The sequence below is a fragment of the Ovis canadensis genome, chromosome 3, assembly GCF_042477335.2.
Source record: "Ovis canadensis isolate MfBH-ARS-UI-01 breed Bighorn chromosome 3, ARS-UI_OviCan_v2, whole genome shotgun sequence".
In the NCBI taxonomy this organism is placed as follows: Eukaryota; Metazoa; Chordata; class Mammalia; order Artiodactyla; family Bovidae; genus Ovis; species Ovis canadensis.
Window position 1 is genome coordinate 59,136,868 of NC_091247.1, and position 19,638 is coordinate 59,156,505.

At 43.2% G+C, this 19,638-nt stretch overlaps 1 long non-coding RNA gene across 1 annotated transcript; it reads left to right on the top strand.

The window, feature by feature from the left end:
• Positions 1-5,829: 5,829 nt before the first annotated feature.
• LOC138438106 (uncharacterized) lies at positions 5,830-10,271 on the top strand. The gene is made up of 2 exons (XR_011256263.1): positions 5,830-6,040; positions 10,009-10,271. It is a non-coding gene; the product is annotated as an uncharacterized lncRNA (long non-coding RNA).
• The last annotated feature ends 9,367 nt before the right edge of the window (positions 10,272-19,638 follow it).

A 19,638-nucleotide genomic window follows, 5' to 3' on the forward strand; every position in this document is an offset into this window, starting at 1 on the left:
TGCAGTCCAAGGGACTCTCAAGAGTCTTTCTCCAACACCACAGTTCAGAAGCATCAATTCTTCGGTGCTCAGCCTTCTTCACTTTCCAACTCTCACATCCATACATGACTACTGGAAAAACCATAGCCTTGACTAGGCGGACCTTAGTCGGCAAAGTAATGTCTCTGCTTTTGAATATAATATCTAGCTTGGTCATAACTTTTCTTCCAAGGAGTAAGAGTCTTTTAATTTCCTGACTGCAGTCACCATCTGCAGTGATTTTGGAGCCCCCCAAAATAAAGTCTGACACTGTTTCTGTCTTCCCATCTATTTCCCGTGAAGTGATGGGACCAGATGCCATGATCTTCGTTTTCTGAATGTTGAGCTTTAAGCCAACTTTTTCACTCTCCTCTTTCACTTTCATCAAGAGGCTCTTTAGTTCTTCTTCACTTTCCGCCATAAGGGTGGTGTCATCTGCATATCTGAGGTTATTGATATTTCTCCTGGCAATCTTGATTCCAGCTTGTGTTTCTTCCAGTCCAGCGTTTCTCATGATGTACTCTGCATATAAGTTAAATCAGCAGGGTGACAATATACAGCCTTGACGTACTCCTTTTCCTATTTGGAACCAGTCTGTTGTTCCATGTCCAGTTCTAACTGTTGCTTCTTGACCTGCATACAGATTTCTCAGGATGCAGGTCAGGTGGTCTGGTATTCCCATCTCTTTCAGAATTTTCCACAGTTTATTGTGATCCACACAGTCAAAGGCTTTGGCATAGTCAATAAAGCAGAAATAGATGTTTTTCTGGAACTCTCTTGCTTTTTCCATGATCCAGTGGATGTTGGCAATTTGATCTCTGGTTCCTCTGCCTTTTCTCAAACCAGCTTGAACATCAGGGAGTTCACCGTTCACATATTGCTGAAGTCTGGCTTGGAGAATTTTGAGCATTACTTTAGTAGCATGTGAGATGAGTGCAATTGTGCAGTAGTTTGAGCATTCTTTGGCATTGGAATAAAAACTGACCTTTTCCAGTCCTGTGGCCACTGCTGAGTTTTCCAAACTTGCTGGCATATTGAGTGCAGCACTTTCACAGCATCATCTTTCAGGATTTGAAACAGCTCAACTGGAATTCCATCACCTCCACTAGCTTTGTTTGTAGTGATGCTTTCTAAGGCCCATTTGACTTCACTTTCCAAGATGTCTGGCTCTAGATTAGTGACCACATCATCATGATTATCTGGGTCGTGAAGATCTTTTTTGTACAGCTCTTCCGTGTATTCTTGCCACCTCTTCTTAATATCTTCTGCTTCTGTTAGGTCCAGACCAGTTTTGTCCTTTATCGAGCCCATCTTTGCATGAAATGTTCCCTTGGTATCTCTAATTTTCTTGAAAAGATATCTAGTCTTTCCCATTCTGTTGTTTTCCTCTATTTCTTTGCATTGATCGCTGAAGAAGGCTTTCTTATCTCTCCTTGCTATTCTTTGGAACTCTGCATTCAGATGCTTATATCTTTCCTTTTCTCCTTTGCTTTTCGCCTCTCTTCTTTTCACAGCTATTTGTAAGGCCTCCCCAGACAGCCATTTTGCCGGGAGGAGCAACCCGAGGAGCGGTGGCTGCGCAGGCACAGAAGGGCCTAGAGGAGCTATCCCACGTTGAAGGTCAGGGACGGTGGCGGTAAGGAGATACCCCTCATCCAAGGTAAGGAGCAGCGGCTGTGCTTTGCTGGAGCAGCCGTGAAGAGATACCCCCACGTCCAAGGTAAGAGAAGCCCAAGTAAGATGGTAAGTGTTGCAAGAGGGCATCAGAGGGCAGACACACTGAAACCATACTCACAGAAAACTAGTCAATCTAATCACACTAGGACCACAGCCTTGTCTAACTCAATGAAACCAAGCCATGCCGGTGGGGCAACCCAAGACGGGCAGGTCATTGTGGAGAGGTCTGACAGAGCGTGGTCCACTGGAGAAGGGAATGGCAAGCCACTTCAGTATTCTTGCCTTGAGAACCCCATGAACAGTATGAAAAGGCAATATGATAGGATACCAAAAGAGGAACTCCCCAGGTCATTAGGTGCCCAATATGCTACTGGAGATTATATTTAAAATTATATTTAATATAATTATAAATATGTACATATTAAATTGCATTTAATATAATTGAAATATGTAAATGTGAGTATGTAAATTGACACAGCCTTCTCCCTCAAGTCCCGGACAGCCCAAGGAGGAGGAACACTCATGTCTACTCCATGAAGATTTTCCTTCTGTTCTTGATCCATCCTGTTGCCAGCAGGCTGCAGGGTCAGCTTGGTAATGTTGGGTTACTGCCTTGCCCCTCAGATGGCAGTCACCATCAAGGGCAGAGATGCAGTACTGCATTCCCTACCAAGAAAGGGACAGCCACTTCAGCCTTTGTCCCAGACACATTTCCCATTGTGATGAGCAATAACAGCTCACACAACGTCCACATCAAAGGCAGAGCAGATGTGACAGTGGAAACAGAGGTCAAGGTAAAGAGAGCCTTGACTTAGTGAAAGTGAAAGTATTAGTCTTTTGGTTGTGCCCAACTCTTTGCCACCCATGGACTGTAGCTCACCAGGCTCCTCTGTCCATGGGATTCTCCAGGCAAAAATACTGGAGTGGGTCGACATTCCCTTCTGCGGGGGCTCTTCTCAACCCAGGGACTGAACCCGGGTCTCCTGCTCTGCAGGCAAATTCTTTACCGTCTAAGCCAAGAGGGAAGCCAGACTACTGTCTGAGCCACCAGGGAAGCCAGACTTAAGGAACACAGCAACCTCTAGAAGGTGGAAAAGTTCAGGAAACAGATTCTTTCCTGGATCCTCCAGAAATGAAGGCAGCCCCAACTCATGTGTACTTCTGACCTCCAGAACTACAAAATAACAAAGTTGTACTGTTTTAAGCCAGTAAGGCTTGTGGTAATCTGTTACAGTAGCAACAGTAAACAAATATATTGTATATCCCCAAAGATAGCATTTGTCTTCTTGTAATGCATGTCAAGATATGGAGGCAACCTAAGTGTCCATCAAGAGATGAAAGGATAAAAAAGATGTGGGATGTATGTTTGTATTCCGAGATGGAATGCAGACTATGACAAAGAAAGGAAAGGTTAGTCGCTCAGTTGTGTCTGACTGTTTGCAACCCATGGACTGTAGCCCACCAGGCTCTTCTGTCCATGGAATTCTCCAGGCAAGAATACTGGAGTAGGTTGCCATTCCCTTCTCTAGGGGATTTTCCTAACTCAGGGATTGAACCCAGGTCTCCCACATTGCAGGCAGATTCTTTACCAAGTGAGCCACCAGGGAAGCCCAAACTGAAATTATGTATTTCAATTTCTAAACCATGTCTTTGGATTAAAACAACATATTGCTGCTGCTGCTGCTGCTGCTAAGTTGCTTCAGTCGTGTCCGACTCTGTGCGACCCCGTAGACAGCAGCCCACCAGGCTCCTCTGTCCCTAGGATTCTCCAGGCAAGAATACTGGAGTGGGTTGCCATTTCCTTCTCCAATGCATGAAAGTGAAAAGTGAAAGTGAAGTAGCTCAGTCGTGTCCGACTCTCAGCGACCCCGTGGACTGCAGCCTGCCAGGCTCCTCTGTCCATGGGATTTTCCAGGCAAGAATACTGGAGTGGGGTGCCATTGCCTTCTCCGAAAACATCATATTGAATGCTCCCCAAATACTGATATTAATCAGCACTCTTTCCTCGTGCCTGGAGCTCAGAGGAGGAAGCTAGAAGGACTGTAAGGATCCTGAGGATGCTGATCCGAGGCTCTTACAAATCAGGACATGCTGTGTGTGCTACCCGCAAACATCTGACAGCAAGCTGGAGATTACCAGCTACAGCGCTTGGCCTGGACGCCTTAGGTGAGCCGACCTCTCCAAGTCTGGAGTCTAGCTCCTCCCTGAGGCAGAGGTCAAGGTCTAGGAGGGCCACAGATGAAGTCTCCAGGGTGGGCTGCACCAGCTTGCTCATTACTCTAGTAGGTCAGGGTTGGGACAGAGCCAACTTCATCCTAGGGTCTGCCCCAGAAGATGGATGGTTGGCAGTGTCCCTTGAACATTCTGCATGGACTGTCCCCAGAGAAGAACAAGGGAAAGCCATGTCCCCTCCTCCCTACACAAATCTGTCTGATGACTGGGCCCAGTGGGGAGGAGATTTGCCCAGCAGGCTGGGTGGAAGTTGCCCTGCCAGATAACCCCAGCTCTAATTAAAGCCATTAACGAGGAATGAGGCCAAGCACCATTATCCCTTATTAGGCTCCCTCCAACCAACCGTCTGAGCTTTAAGACACAGAGGGTCAGTCTAGGAGCAAACATTCCATGATGTACTTTACTTTTAAATATAATCATTCCCAAACAAATGCCATGTGGCCTCTACGGTGATCAACCATCCACCTTTGCCAGGCATTCCCCAGGACAGAAGACTTGTCCTATAAAAACTGGGAAAATCCAAGGCAAACTGGGACGAGCTGGTCACCCTACTTTCTGCCTCAGTGCTGCTGCTTTGCACAGTCCTTCAGCTGAGAAGCCAAAGCACAGGTCAGCAGGACTATTTTTCCTGAGCTGTTATAACTCTTTATGAATCACCAATTTATACCTAATTGTCTTCGGGGTAAGGCTTTCGCCCCAATAACAACAATTTTCTTGTAATAACAACAGCTACTGTTTATTGAGCGCTTACCACCAGGAACTCTAGCTCTCCGTTTATTATTTCTGTTAATCCTTTTACTAATCCTAAGAGACAAGCAATTTTTTTCTTATTTTATAGACGATGAAACTCTGGCGCGGAGAGCTTAAGTAATTGCTCAAGATCACACCAAAAGTATGTGGCAGAACCAGGAAGGTCTCAGGTCATTCCAATTGCAGAAAACATGTCGGTTACCATGACGACATTCTGCCTTTAAAGGGACTGATTCACAGGGCAACCCGTACCTGTTTTTAGGGGAGGGGGTCGTGGTCCCAGACAGTAATATGTCCACCCAGGAGGTGCTGTTCTGTGCCATTTGCGACCTCCTGCTGCTGTAGCCCTTTTGGCTAAGATAAGTGTAATATGAGGGCTTGCCAGGTGGCACAGTGGTGAAGAATCCGCCTGTCACTACAAGAGACCCAAGTTCATTCTCTGGGTGGGGAAGATCCCCTGGAGGAGGAAATGGCAACCCACTCCAGTATTCTTGCCTGGGAAATCCTATGGACAGGGGAGCCTGGTGGGCTACAGTCCATGGGGTCTCAAAGAACCTGACATGACTGAGCAGGAGTTGCTGTAGCTTATTTTCTGGACAGGCTTTTCCCCAGCCAGAAGTCATGTTTCTGAGAACTGGAAGACCAGAGCCCGCTCAGGGTGTCAAGATGGCCCATTTCAGCCCCCGCGGTTGTGAAGCACAGCAGTCTCTATTCTTCCCTTCTGCGATCCGACCCCTTGCGGTCTGAGGTTTGAGGCGACTTCGGGTTCACAGTTGCTCCCGCCTGCTCCGCCTCCTCCTCGGGATCCCCTGCCGGCAGCCCCCGTGGCAGCTCCGGGCACCTCTGCTTGCAGTAAACATGACCTCTGCCTTCCGCCACCAACGTGACATTGGCATGTCGCTGCTGATCTGTAAACACAATTGTGTTTTCGGTCTTCTGACCGAATTTTGTTACTGGGATCCTAACAGGCAGCAGGTCTCTGTTTATCTGTAAACAGCAGCCCCATTCCCCGGCAAAGAGGTCTGGATGCTGCTTGTTTTTACTACTTTACAGTAAGAGGAAAGGAAAAGGTGGTTAGTGACAGGCGTCCGCACTGCCCCTCCCTCTCCCCACTGAGATTTCCGTCTCTCTCTCCACATAGGTGCATAGCCCAGATCAGCAGAAGGAGCAGGACAAGGTCTCTCTCTGCTTTTTCATATCTCTGGCAGTGACGCTGAAGAATCTAGTGTCAATAAATGGCCAGGACCAGAGGCAGCAGCCAGCCTGGTTCCCTACGTGGAGAAAGGAACAATCATGAACACCTCCCCAGGAAACTGAGCCTAAGGTCCTAGAATCAAGGTTCTGCTTTTGAAGGGCACTCACGGTAGGCACTGATGTGTCTTGAGAAACTTGTATGTTTCTGCCTCTCTGTCTTGGAACCACATGAAGTCTCTTTCTGTAAAACTCAAGTTTTCTGTTAAAATGGGAGGATTTCTTTCCCCCTCCCCAAACCTGTGTTCTAGCTAAAAGAATATAATCTTTAATGGAATGCAGAAACAAGCTGGTGAGTTGAAGTTTTCTAAGAAAATTTCCAAAAGATTGATTGGCCTGTAAAATGTATGAGTTAATCAAATATATATGTGTGTGTAAATAAAGTATATAAATTGTATATAATTATAATTTTGTATATTACATAGTATTATAATACTACAAAATTATATTGTATTATAATACTATATATCATATAATGTATTATAAATATGTACTATAAATATATACTCTAAGTACAAACATTATATATGATATATGCAAAATCATATATGTCAAAGTATATAAAATTTGTGTATTTCAGCTTTCTTTACCTCTAGCAATGGAAATAAAGCAAAGTGAGTAAAGTGAAAGTCACTCAGTTGTGTCCAACTCTTTTCAACCCTATGGACTATAGTCCATGGAATTCTCCAGGCCAAAATACTGGAGTGGGTAGCCTTTTCCTTCTCCAGGGGATCTTCCCAACTCAGGGATTGAACCTAAGGTCTCCCGCATTCCAGGTGGATTCTTTACCAGCTGAGCCACAAGGGAAGCCCCTAGCAAGGGAAGAGAAACGCCAAATTGGTATCTTCTATAAAGCTAAGTTATTGGGAACATTGTGATTTAGGAAAATTTATAAGATTTCACAGTGTCAAATGTAGAGAAAGAGATGATTTCTCTCATTTCTGCTACCTGTTGGAAAGCAGAAAAAGAATTTAAAATATTTATTCTGATTGATGAGAAGAGAGAAAACTTACAATTCAAAAAGGAAAATGCTGGGAGATGTCGAAGGATTTATGACTAATTAAATTGAAATGAAATATTAAAAATAAAGCCTGTTGATAGAAATAATTAATCTAATTAGTATATTACAATTATATAATGTGTATATATATTATCCTAATAATTACTGTAGTTAAAAAGAGAACTTCGATACTTATTTTTCCTCCACTTTGTTCTAAAGAAAACATCATTTTATTTTTTAAAGGAAATATCATTTTAATATAGAATTACTAAAATAATTTAATATAGTTGTCAAAATGGTTCTTTAAAGAGTTATATTTTGTTGAGGCATAGAAACGGAAAGGACAATTTACTGTAAATTCAGTTGGAATCTACAAATCTAAACTTAGTGATAAAATATTTAGTTCAATATGATGGACTGAGCATGTGTTTAGGTGAAAAAATGAGATGCCTAATTTTACTTTTTAATTTAGTTTTTAAAAATTATTTACTTTTCGCTGCATCAGGTCTTAGTTGCGACACATAGGATCTTCACTGTGGCATGCGAGATCTTGCATTGTGGCTTGTGGGCTGGGTAGTTTTGGCATGCTGGCTTGGTTACTCCACGGCTTGTAGAATCTTTTTTCCGAGACCAGGGGTTGAACCCATGTCCCCTGCATTGAAATGTGGATTCTTAATCACTGGACCACCAGGGAAGTCCCCCAATTTTAAAATAATAAATATATACCAGTTCTGAAAAAATAAGACTTGGTGCCATCAACAGCACAAAAATTTTAAGAGCCAGTGGAAATTAGAAAACAGATCTGATGAGGTTCATAGAGAAAACATATCTGAAACAGATATAGTAAAGAATGCTCCTTTAAAGGGGTCCCCAAGGAAAGCAATTCTCAAAGTACAGAGAGCAGGGTAAGTGTCCAGGGATGATGTCTGCAAGAACGAGTTAAATCACCTGTGCAGCTCCTTCTGCTCAGAGCAGACAATGGGGAATCATCTGTAAAATCCTTAGAACAGCAACTGAATTAGCTGAAGGGTCTGCTGTGGGCAGTGTTGGTGCCAGAAGCAGCAAAGTAATGCCCAGTAACCGCGTGTCCATGATGGTTGTACAGAAGCTGAGAGACACTCATCTCTTCCCAGAAATAAAACACACCACAGTGCTTCCCCTGTGGAGGAACCTTCCTTTCTCTGACAACCATGAGGGCTCCTCCTTGCTTGCTGGCCTGCTGCTCCCCAAGCATTGGCTCTTCCAGGCGCTGGTTGCTCAGCCTCCCTGTTCAAGAGTAAGGTCTGTTGGGGAAACAGACTTGAACAATGGCAGAGGAATTTGTCATAGCCACAAATACTTATCAAGAGTCCTTCATTCAGAAATGTGAACAGACAAGCAAGGATCACCAGATCCTTGACAATAGCCGACAACATAAACAGAAGGATCAAGATGAACAAACAGAACAAACCAGTCTTGGACTGAATGGATGTGATACTGAAAACGCAAGAAATGAGAAGCATTCTTGGAAATTATAAGCACAATGACAAACTTCAAATATGGCAGAAGATTACAATTGTTTCTGGATCAGTGAGATGGTGCTTTATGGTTCAAACCTCAAGCCTAAAGAGAAAGTAAAAGGAATTAAAAAGATATACCAGACAAATACTAGCCCAAAGAGAGCAAGCATGACTACACTAATATCACAATGTGATTTATGAAAAGGAATATCACTAAGAATAGAGTTCCTGGGACTTCTCTGGTGGGCCAGTGGTTTAGAATCCACCTTTCAAGGCAGGCAATTCAGGTTCGATCCCTGGTCAGGAAACTAAAATCCCACATGCCAAGAGGCAACTAAGCCAGTGTGCTTCAACTACAGAGCCCGCAAACTCAGGAGGCAGAGCATCATAGCGAGAGAGAAGCCCACACACTACAGCTAAGACCTGATGCAGCAAAAAAGAAATAAATATTTTTTAGAAAGATCACTACTTTCCTTTAAAAAACAGTGTATAGAAATCACTATATACCAATATATACATCAGTATGTAATGATAAAAAGTTTAATTCAGCAAGAGTATAAAATAATTCACTTATAAATACCAGAATATATATAGTAAAAATTGATAGAACTATAATGAGAAATTGAGAAATCATTACTAAATTGGGAAGTTTCAATACACATCTTTCAGTAAATGATAGTTGAGGCAGACAAAATCAGAAAATATATAGAAGCTTTGAACAACACAGTGGAAAGCTTGGATGAAAGGATACATATGGAAATCTACACCCAATTATCATAGGATATACATTGTTTTCCAGCATAAATAGAACACTTATCCGAATGCATTATGCAGTCATAAAACAAGTCGCAGAGCATTTGAGAGAGTAGGTATCCTATAGACCACTGCTTTTCAAAGTAAGGGGTACACAAATCATCCAAAAGTGAAGTTGCTCAGTCATGTCTGACTCTTTGCGACCCCATGGGCTGTAGCCAGCCAGGCTCCTCCATCCATGGGATTTCCCAGGCAAGAATACTGGAATGTGTTGCCATTTTTCTCTCCAGGGGATCTTCCCGACCCAGGGATTGAACCCAGGTCTCCTGCATTGCAGGCAGACTCTTTACTATCTGAGCCACCAGAGAATCCCAAAGTAAGGGGTACACAAATCACCCAAAGATTTATTTTTAAAAAGATTATAATTCAGGAGGGTTGTGATGGTGACTCTGCTTTTTCATTAAGCCCCCAAGTGATGTCTGATATTGCTGGTCTGCAGACTACACTTCCGGCAGCAAGGACTATAGATGATGTTCTATTGTGGGCAAAATGCTGTCAAATGATAATTAACGCATGTGCATGTGGGCTCAGTCGTGTCCGACTCTGCAACCCATGGACTGTAGGATACCAGGTTCTTCTGTCCATGGGATTCTCCAGGCAAAAACACTGGAGCGAGTAGCCCTTTCCTTCTCCAGGAGGTCTTCCCAACCCAGGGATCGAACCTGGGTCTCCCGCATGACAGGCAACTACCTGTCTGAGGCAGCTACCCGCATGTCTGAGCTACCAGGGAAGCCTGAAATAAAGATACTTCTTTGTTACATCTGATAGGACTAGAGTCTTTATGGGAGAAGACCTGGGAGAATTCACATTCTCTCTCCACCATGTGAGGACACAGTAAGAAGATGGCTGTCTGCAAACCAGCAAGAGAGTCCTCACCAGGAACTGAACTGGCCAGCCCCTTGCTCTTAGACTTCTCAACCTCCAGAACTGTGAGAAGATAAATTTCTGTTGTTTAAACCACTAAATCTATGGTATTTTGTTACGGTTCCCAAGTTGACAATACATGAACAATATGCTTTGTTTTTTAATTAGAATTAGTTTAAAATACTTTTAAAATTCAAAATGTATCTATTTATTTATTTGAATTATAACTGACCAACAGTATTATATTAGTTTCATGTGTACAGCATAGTGAGTCAGTATTTTCATACATTAAAGAATAATCACCACGATAAATCGACCATCTGTCAACATACAAAGTTATTACAGTATTATTGACTGTATTCCTATGCTGTACATTACATCCCCAAGACAATTAGTTTATAGCTGGAAGTCTGTATTTCCTAATTTCCTGTATCTGTTTCGCCTGTCCTCCCACTCCTGCCCCTCTACTAGGTTGCTCTCAGTTATGAGTTCTCCATGAGTCCATTTCTGTTTTGTTTTGCTGGTTCATTTGTTTTGTTGTTAGATTCCATGAATGAGATCATAGAGTGTTTGTCTTTGTCTGCCTGGTATAGTTCACTTAGCATAATACCCTCTAGGTTCATACATGTTGTCACATATGGTGAGATTTCATTCTTTTTTATGACTGAGTAATATTCTATCGGCAAAGCATCGGCCTGCAATGCGGGAGACCCTGGGTTGGGAAGATCCCCTGGAGAAGGAAATGGCAACCCACTCCAATACTCTTGCCTGGAAAATTCCATGGACTGAGGAGCCTGGTAGGCTACAGTCCATGGGGTCGCAAAGAGTTGGACACGACTGAGCAACTTCACTTCACTTAATATCCTGTCATACGTGTATACCACATCATCTTTATCCACTCACCTATTGATGGACACTTAGATGTTTGCATGTCTTGACTATTGTAAATATTCCTTGCTGTGATGAACATAGAGGTGGATATATCTTTTCAAATTAGTGTCTTTTTCTTTGGGTAAATACCTGAAATGGAATAGCTGGATTGGACAGTAGTTCTATTTCTAATTTTTGAGAAACCTCCACAATATTTTCCACAGTGGCTGCACCAACATACTGTTCCACAAACAGTGCACAAGAATTCCCTTTCCTGCATATCCTCACCAACACTTCTTACCTTATTCTTTCTTATCTTTTTGATAATAATCATTCTGACAGGTGGAGGGGATCTTTCACTGTGGTTTTGATTTGCATTTCCCTGATGATTAGTGATGCTAAGCATCTTTTCATGTGCCTGTTGACCATCTGTATGTCTTTTTTTGCAAAATGTCTTTTCAGGTCTTCTGACCTTTTTTTTTTTTTTTTTTTGCTGTTCTCTGGTCCTGGCCTGCCGCAAGTGGGATCTTAGCTGCCTAATCAGGAATCAAACTCGTGACCCCTGCAGTGGACGATTGAAGTCATAACCACTGACCACCAGGGAAGTCCCATTCTGCTTTTTTTGTTTTTTGGGTTTGAATTTTTTACCTTTTATTTATATTACTCAAAGTTTATTTATTTAAAGGTATTCTCTTTGTAACATTCATTTATTTATTTTTAGTCATGCTGGGTCTTTGTTGCTGTACATGGGCTTTCTCTACTCGCTCAGTCATGTCCGACTCTTTGCGACGCCATGGACTACACCTACACCTACTCTTTGCGACCTGTAGGCTACACCTACAGACTCCATGGGATTTTTCAGGCAAGAATACTGAAGTGGGTTGCCATTTCCTTCTCCAGGAGATCTTCCCGACCCAGGGATTGAACCCATGTCTCCCGCATTGTAGGCAGACGCTTTACCATCTGAGCCACCAGGGAAGTCACATTTATTTTTGGTCGTGCTGGGTCTTTGTTGCTGTACGTGGGCTTTCTCTACTTGCAGCTATTCGACAGTTGTGATGTGCGGGCTTCTCCTTGTGGTGGCTTCTCTTTTTGCAGAGCACAGGCTCTAGGGTGCTCGGGCTTCAGCAGCTGCCGGACCTGGGCTCATTAGCTGCAACTTGCTGGCTCTAGTGTGCGAGTTCAGTAATTGTGGCACATGGGCTTGGTTGCTCCTCGGCATGTGGAATCTCTCCGGACCAGGGATGGAACCCATGTCCCCTGCATTGGCAGGTGGATTCTCATCCCCTGTGCCACCAGAGAAGTCCCCAAAGTTCATTTTTTTTAGTGCACTGTTTTTACTTAGTCCAATGAGAACTATTTTCCTCTCTGTGAGACATGCTGAATCCAAGTGAAAATAAAGTGATTTTTTTTTTAGTCTTTTTGTTGTTTTTTATTAACTTTTTATTTTCTAGTTGATTAACAGTGCTGTGATAGCTTCAGGTATAAAGCAAAATAATTCAGTTATGCATGTACATGTATCTATTCTTTTTCAAATTATTTTCCCATTTAGGTTGTTACATAACACTGAGGCGAGTTCCCTGCGAACATATGTATGTACCTGTATATGTATACGTGTGTTACATTACATTATATATTACCTATATTACCTTTAATTGTTAATTTGGCTAGAATTGTATGCTTCCCTTTCACTGCCACCCCACTGCTAGTTCCCTCTGTGTCCCCACAGCTGCTTATCTCTGTGGCAAGTGCACACTCCTGCATGCACACACAAGACATCCAGGCAGTAACATTTCTTCATATTTGCTTCCTATTCTGGTCTATCAGTTACTGTTAAACAGTCAAAATATTGCCCCATTTTGGGCTTCCCTGGTGGCTCAGTGGTAAAGAATCTACCTGGCAATGCAGGAGACATGGGTTCGATCCCTGGTTCAGGAGGATTCCACATGCCGCAGATCAACCAAGCCCATGCACCACAACTATTGAGTCTGTGCTCCAGGTCCTGGGAATCACAGTTACTGAGCCCAGGAGCTGCAGCTACGGAGGCTTGAGCTACTATTGCAACAATAGTAGCCACCACAATGAGAGGACTGTGTACCCCAACTAGAGAAAAGCCCTCACAGCAACAAAGAGCCAGCACAGGCTAAATAAATAAATAAACAAAATTATTTTTTAAAAATATGTTGATCCTTTCGATTTTTTGTTGTTTCTCTGTATCTACCAACATCATTTAACCTACCATAGTTCTATTTTCCTCTTTCTATAGATGAGGTACCAGGGGAGTCTGGCATGCTGCAGTCCATGGGGTAACAAAGAGTCAACTTAGCGACTGAACAACAACTACCTAGGTTCAAAGAGTCAGTGGACTTTGTCCAAATTCACCTTTCACTAGCATGCATCCTAACCCAGGTATCCATAAACTGCATGCTGGATTTTCTATTCCTTCACCTGACCAAGGCTTGTCTTCCTTGATATTCTAAAGCCTTATTTTCTTCATTAAAATCTCTCTTTCCTAGCTAATTTCTATCAAATGTCTGTGTGCTAAGAAACCCATTTAAAGTTAACAGTATAATGAATTTCATGTGTATTTTCACCTGAGGATGCTTTACAAACCCCAGGAAGCTGAGAGGCAAGGCAGATTGCAAGTTTGGGGGCTTCAGGGTGGACAGAAGAGATCCTGTTGCCTGAGGACGAGCAGTCCTGCAGTATCCAGTGATCACACATTTAGGCCCCTGGGAGTCATTGATGCTGCAAAGTCCCAGGTGGTCCCCCTCCCTTTCTTCTCCTCCAGGAAGCCCAGCTCCATAGCCAGACAGCTCTGTTACCCAACACCCAGCCCAGGAGCAGCCAGCCGCCGTTTATGCTGTCGGTGATCTCATTAGAATGAACGAGATGAGTCAACATTCACACAAAGACCTTCTGGCCTGCAATCTGAGAACAGGTTTAGGAAGAACAAAGCAAAAGGGAGAAATGTAACCAAGAACTATCTCTTTATTGCTTTTGAGTTGTTTAAGGGGGTTTTAAGGGATTAAGGCTAAAGAAATGTTGACTGTAGAGAGAGGAGCAGGATATCAGTTGAACAGAATACAGGTCTTTGTGCTGACTAAGGGGGAGGGAGGCACATTAAAAGAAAATCTCATTAGCCTGCCTGCTCACAGGGGATGGGGCTGGACGGCAAAGGTGAATGAGTTAGGGGGTTTGGAACTGACATGTACACACTGCTGTATTTAAAATGGATAACCAAAAAGGACCTCCTGTATAGCCCAGGGAAATCTGCTCAATATTGTGTGGCAGCCTGGATGGGAGGAGAGTTTGGGGGAGAATGGAAACATGTATTTATATGGCTGAGTCACTGCTATGCACCTGAAGCTATCACAATATGGTTCATCAGCTATATGCTAATATAAAGTAAAAAGTTTAAAAAATGAAAAACAAAATGCTACTATATAGCATGGGGAATCTCTGCTCAATATTATATAACCATCTAAATGGGAAAATAATTTGAAAAAGAATTGATACATGTATATATATAACTGAATCACTTTGCTGTACCCCCGAAACTGTCACAACACTGTTAATCAACAGTACCCCAATATAAAATAAAAAGCTTTAAAAAAAGAAGACATGCAGCTCAGATAAAAGAGGTCTAAAGCTTTTGTTCCCATGTTGCTGATAGAATTACTTATTCTGGTAGGGCAGACAATTACAGAACCCTTTTGCTCCCTAGTCACCCAAGTTGAAATCAACACTATCAACTCAATATTACTATTTTTAATATTTTTCCTGTGGTCATGTATGGATGTGAGAGTTGGACTGTGAAGAAGGCTGAGCACTGAAGAATTGATGCTTTTGAACTGTGGTGTTGGAGAAGACTCTTGAGAGTCCCTTGGACTGCAAGGAGATCCAACCAGTCCATTCTGAAGGAGATGAACCCTGGGATTTCTTTGGAAGGAATGATGCTGAAGCTGAAACTCCAGTACTTTGGGCACCTCATGTGAAGAGTTGACTCACTGGAAAAGACTCTGATGCTGGGAGGGATTGGGGGCAGGAGGAGAAGGGGACAACTGAGGATGAGATGGCTGGATGGCATCACAGACTCGATGGACGTGAGTCTGAGTGAACTCTGGGAGATGGTGATGAACAGGGAGGCCTGGTGTGCTGCGATTCACGGGGTCGCAAAGAGTCGGACACGACTGAGCGACTGAACTGAATATTTTCAACCAGAAAAATTAATTATCAAACTGTAGGTTCTATGTGACTTTTTAGAATACATACAATGAGAAACATCTTCCTAAAAGCTTGATTTTCATAATAAATGCATCTATTGAAATGATACAAAAATTTTAAAGTAAAAAGGTGAATGAAAATACAGGTTTTTAGCCTGGGAGGGAGAAACCAAAATACAGGGGATTTGGGGGGTCTCCACTGATGAAATAGATGGGGAAACAGTAGAAACCGTGTCAGACTTTATTGTTTTGGGCTCCAAAATCACTGCAGATGGTGAATGCAGCCATGAAATTAAAAGACGCTTACTCCTTGGAAGAAAAGTTATGACCAACCTAGATAGTATATTCAAAAGCAGAGACATTACTTTGCCGACTAAGGTCCGTCTAGTCAAGGCTATGGTTTTTCCTGTGGTCATGTATGGATGTGAGAGTTGGACTGTGAAGAAGGCTGAGCACCGAAGAATTGATGCTTTTGAACTGCATGTTGGAGAAGACTCTTGAGATTCCCTTGGACTGCAAGGAGATCCAAGCAGTCCATTCTGAAGGAGATCAGCCCTGGGATTTCTTTGGAAGGAATGATGCTAAAGCTGAAATTCCAGTACTTTGGCCACCTCATGTGAAGAGTTGACTCACTGGAAAAGACTCTGATGCTGGGAGGGATTGAGGGCAGGAGGAGAAGGGGAAGACCCAGGATGACATGGCTGAATGGCATCACGGACTTGATGGACGTGAGTCTGAGTGAACTCTGGGAGATGGTGATGAACAGGGAGGCCTGGTGTGCTGTGACTCATGGGGTCACAAAGAGTCGGACACGACTGAGCGACTGAACTGAACTGAACTGATTGATGATAAGTAGACAACCAAGGATTACCAGAGGTCCTCTGACACCTCGGGCCAGTCCCTTCTCTAGTTCTCAACTGAATCCCTAGGAGGCATCTCATCATAAGCACTGGACACAGAGAGAGGCCAAGCCCCAGGCATTATGAAAGCAGTGTGCTAGGGTGTTAGCAGCTGAAGGGTTGGGACTTCTCTGATGATCCATTGGCTAAGACTCAGAGCCCTCAATGCAGGCACCCAAGGTTTGATCCCTGGTTGGGGAACTAGATCCCACGCGGTACTACTGAGACCTGGAGCAGCCAAGTAAATAAATAAATATTTTATTTTTGTATTTATATATATGTATATAAATATGGTTGTGGTGGTTCAGTCACTAAGTTATGTCTAACTCTTGCAACCCCACGGACTGTAGCTCACCAGGCTACTCTGTCCATGAGATTTCCTGGGCAAGAATATTGGAGTGGGTTGCCATGTTGCCATTTCCTTCTCAAGGGGGTTTTCTCCACCCAGGATTGAGCCCATGTCTCCTGCATTGCAAGTAGATTCTTTTACCACTGAGCCACCAGGGAAGCATACACATTTATAAATAAATAATGGTTCATTTTAAAAAAGAAAAAAAAAAAGAAACCCTCAAAGGGTCACAAAAAGCCTCAAGTAAGATGAATGTAAGATGTAAGATGAACTTGGACTATGATAGGCCCTATCCCATTCCTTTCTTTTCCTTTTCTTGTGTTTCTATTATTGTATCAGCCAGCATCTGTCTTTATCCTCTCCATGTGGCTCATTCAAGTCTGTTTTTCTGTTATTCTCTGGAGAGTTTCCCCTACATAGATGCTATGGATACACCCCCTCCCACCATTTCCCTCCAATGGATGCATGACCACCAGGGGATTTCCACTGAGGAGAAACTTCCTCACCACCCACTTCTCTATCCCCACCTGCTACACACCCACAGTCAAAGGCATAAAGAACAGATAAGGGCTCTGGGCAAAGGAATGATTTATGCTCTTCTTTCAAGTAAGCAGCCTCAAAAGCCCAATAATACTTTCTATTTTTGTCCCTCACCAGATGTTACCTTCCCATTTTTCCAGAAAGCCTGGAGGTAAAGTCTGCCTTCTGTGGGAAAATCCATCATAGTTACAGAGTTAGGGGTGGGGTGGGAATTGCCTTTGCTTCTCCCTTCCATCCTTACCTTCCTTAGGCCTGTCTTGCCTTCCAACTATCCACATTCATTTCCTCCTTTAAGCCTTCTTCAGAACTTTCCTTATTGCTGGAAGTTCAATCTTCCTCTGATTGGGAAAAACTCACCATGATGAATCCTGCACCACTTTTCCAGTGACCTGGATTGAGGCTCTGATTCTGCCTCTAGCCAGCTGTGTGAACTGGAGATGATGGTTACTCACCTATCTTGGCCTCTTTTCCTTGTCATCCAGATGAAAAGATGTGACAGGTGATGTGAAGTCTATGATTCTAGGTGGAGTTTCCTGTGGTGTCTTTGATGGCAGTGACTTTCTTTTTTAAAATTTTATTTTATACCAGAGTAGAGTTGATTTACAGGGCTTCCCTAATAGCTCAGCTGTAAAGAATCCGCCTGCAATGCAGGAGACCTGGGTTCAATCCCCGGGTGGGGAGGATCCCCTGGAGAAGGGATGGGCTCCCCACTCCAGTATTCTTGGGCTTCCCTGGCAGCTCAGACAGTAAAGAATCCACCGGCAATGCAGGAGACCTGGGTTTTATCCCTGAGTTGGGAAGCTCCCCTGGAGGAGGGCATGGTGAACCACTCTTGTATTCTTGCCTGGATAATCCCCATGGACAGAGAAGCCTGGCAGGCTACAGTCCCTGGGGTCAAAAAGAGCTCAGACACGACTGAGCAACTAAGCACAGCACAGCACAGAGTTAATTTACAATGTTCCATTAGTTTTAGGTATGCGGCAAAGTGATTCAATTATACATACACATATAACTATTGTTTTTCAGATTCTTTTCCCACATAGTTATCACAGAGTGTTGAGTTCCCTGTGCTACACAGTAGGTTCTTGTTGACTATTTTATATATAACAGTGTGCATATGTTAATCCCAATCTCCTAATTTAACCCTCTCCCTCCTCTTTCCCCTTTGGTAACCATCACTTTGTTCTTTAAGTCTCACAGATTCTTTGAGAAATGTCTCATATCAGGTGGACCCTAGCTGGTCCTTCCTTTGCTGAGTGCCAATCATGTCATTGAATGAGACCAGATTTGGCAACAGTGGCAGATTTTATTTTCTTGGGCTCCAAAATCACTGTGGATGGTGACTGCCCCTATGAAATTAAAAGACACTTGCTCCTGGGAAGAAAAGCTATGACAAACCTAGATAGCCTATTAAAAAGCAGAGATATCACTTTGCCAACAGAGAACTGTATTGTCAGAGCTATGGTTTTTCCAGTAATCATGTAAGGATGAGACCATAAAGAAGGCTGAGTGCCAATGAATTGATGCTCTCTAACTGTGGTGCTGGAGAAGACTCTTGAGAGTCCCTTGAACAGCAATGAGATCAAATCAGTCAATCCTAAAGGAAATCAACCCTATTCATTGGAAGGTCTGGCACTGAAGCTGAAGCTCCAATACTTCGGCCACCTGATGCAAAGGATTGACTCATTTGAAAAGACCCTGATGCTAGGAAAAATTGAAGGCAGGAGGAGAAGGGGATGACAGAGGATGAGATAGTTGGATGGCATCACCAACTCGATGGACATGAGTTTGAGCAAGCTCCAGGAGTTGGTGATGGACAGAGAAGCCTGGTGTGCTGCAGTCCGTGGGATCACAAAGAGTTGGACATGACTTAGTGATGGAAAAACAACAAGGTTTGGCAAAGCAGATCAGCAACTTTATTTGGTGATCAAGGAATGAAGAGCGAAGAACTCATGCTCTAAAGACACCTTCTCCCAGAAAGGGAGGAAAGTGGAGGAACTTTATGGAGTAAGAGGCAGATGTGTCATAAGAAACTGGGGAAAGGGTGGAGATTTCAGGAATAGCTGGGGCATGTGCACTCCCTCAGGCTCCCTTATTTGTACCTCACTAATTGTACCTCGCAAAGTACAAGTCCCTCTAAGGCAGAGACATTTAATCACCCCCAACAGGACTTCTCTGGTGGTACAGTGGTTAAGAATCTGCCTTCCAATGCAGGGGATGAGGGTTCAGTTCCAGGTCCTAAAAGATCCCACACGCTGCAGGGCAACTCTTGAGCTCATGCACCACAATGTAAGATTCTGCAGGCCACAACTAAGACTTGACACAGTCAAATAAATAAATATTTTTTAAATAAAATTGAAAAAAGGTAAATCAATTCCAGGAAGTCTTGTAAAGCATTCCATTTCATCCAAATTATTCAAGTTTTAAAATTTACTTTCATGTAACCATCTCTTTGGCCCAGGAAATTCTGATGCCCTGGTTTTGAAGCAGAATGTGAAGATTTTTCTTTTTTTCCCCCTAACTTCCCTAACACTTCCCTGTTGATTGACACACCAAGGACATAGATCTCCTTGCTCATATCTCCAATACAAAGTAAAGCGGATGTATCTAGTTATTATCTCATTATTAAGTTCACTTAAACAACTACAAT